At 33.4% G+C, this 1,916-nt stretch overlaps 1 protein-coding gene across 1 annotated transcript in view; it reads right to left on the bottom strand.

The window, feature by feature from the left end:
• LOC110448028 (solute carrier family 35 member B1-like) overlaps window positions 1-656 on the bottom strand; it is a 21,973-nt gene extending 21,317 nt beyond the window's left edge. The window contains exon 1 of the mRNA XM_021494061.1: window positions 513-656. The gene's annotated coding sequence lies outside the window, so the exon portion shown is untranslated. The remainder of the gene's footprint in view (window positions 1-512) is intronic.
• Window positions 657-1,916: the final 1,260 nt, after the last annotated feature.

Genomic DNA, 1,916 nt, shown 5'->3' on the forward strand with positions numbered 1-1,916 from the left:
AAGTCAGAATTTAGTAGTCACTAGTGACCACAGCTGTTGTAATGATTCATCGCTGAGATTATAGAGGACATGACACTTCGCATTACCAAGAGAAATCTTACATTTGGTTTGTTCTTCCAACATTCCACACTCTACACGTAGAGATTATGTAATATATATAATATATCTGTGCGCCATTATTCTATAATCAACCTGTTTTTGTACAGTAACATGTGTGTGCCATCATGCATGCTGTAATCCTCATTCAATTGTACAGTAGTATTTCTGTGTCGCCATTCTACAATCTAATATACATATTTAATTAGTTTCATCGTGGATGCTACATGAAATGACATTTGTTAAATGATTTGGTGGAGTATGTTCGTTATATATAGGACCCTAGGCATACAGGTATAATGTACATGTTTGTATGGTTGTCTGCGTTATGAAGACGATGACTATGATGTACATAATATGTACGCATATATATATGAATATACTTGCTGACAGATATTAATGAACACGAAGCATACCTGTCTGATCGTAATTGTCTTCACCCTCCCTCCAACAATATAATGTTTACCAATGTAATGGAACAAAACCCATGTGTTAAAGACATTAAACAACTTCCTACACTTCACTTTCACTGCAAGTACGGAGTTGTCCTGTGTGTTATTCTGTCAATGAACATTTCAATGACTGTGTCGTGCGGACTGACGTATGCCCCCTCGGGCATGTTTAGCTTGTTGTAATGGTAATAGTATGCATACATTATCAGTTTTAATGTACATCCAGATGAACTATTAATCGAGTTTGCGTGATATCTGTGTTTACCAAAACCTATGAGATTGCTCATTGTTGTAGTTTCTTCATGGAAACTTACAGAAGATAATAGTTATTTAATCTTTCAGCGAAAAACGAAAAGTCGCTAATAAACCGCCATATATGATAAATGAATCATCGTCGTTGTTTAGAGGAATTTACCAGCAGTCTAAATGAGTGGTTAGGGAAAAATATACGTATTATATAATGCCTTGTTTTGTTACGTATTATATAATGCCTTGTTTTATTACGTACTATATGCCTTGTTTAATTACCTATTATATAATGTCTTGTTTTATTACGTACATGTATTATATAATGCCTTGTTTTGTTACTTATTATATAATGCCTTGTNATTAGTCTGTTCAAAAACAGGAATTCTAGTGCCATCGAGTGTTAGATTTGGGTCATTGTGTGCTTTTCGTTTTTGACAGAAATGCATGCACACAGTTTTGGATTTAGAGAATTTGAAGCCGTTTTCGTCTGCCCAATTTTGTAGGTTGTTTAAAGTTGTCGTTCTATCGTGTGCATGTTCTTAGATCTGTAACAGATCAAGAAGTCATCCACAAATAACGACCCTTCTGTTGCTTGACCAAGACATTGACTATATCATTGATTTTAAGACCAAACAGTATGACTGATAGGANCTTATTACGTTTTATATAATGCCTTGTTTTATTACGTATTATATAATGCCTTGTATTATTATGTATTATATAATGCCTTGTTTTATTACGTATTATATAATGCCATGTTTTGTTACTTATTATATAATGGCTTGTTTTATTACCTATTATATAATGCCTTGTTTTATTACGTATTATATAATGCCTTGTTTTATTACGTATTATATAATGCCTTGTTTTGTTACGTATTCCCTCGCTCATGTAATGTAAGGTTAAAATCAGGGGTTTGAATGGTCCACGGAGTAACATCAGATATGATAAATTCAGCTATGTCCGTCAACTGTATGTTGAGTTCTTGCAGGAAATTTGAAATTCGGATATCAAATGTTGGCAGAAGTTTTTGGTTTTGCGTAAATATGTTTTGGTATTTGGGGTTGAATACTTGGTCGAAAACAGGATTTTTAGGGTTTGATTTTAATTGAGCTGCAA

This window comes from Mizuhopecten yessoensis, unplaced genomic scaffold, assembly GCF_002113885.1.
Source record: "Mizuhopecten yessoensis strain PY_sf001 unplaced genomic scaffold, ASM211388v2 scaffold3799, whole genome shotgun sequence".
NCBI classification, from domain to species: domain Eukaryota; kingdom Metazoa; phylum Mollusca; class Bivalvia; order Pectinida; family Pectinidae; genus Mizuhopecten; species Mizuhopecten yessoensis.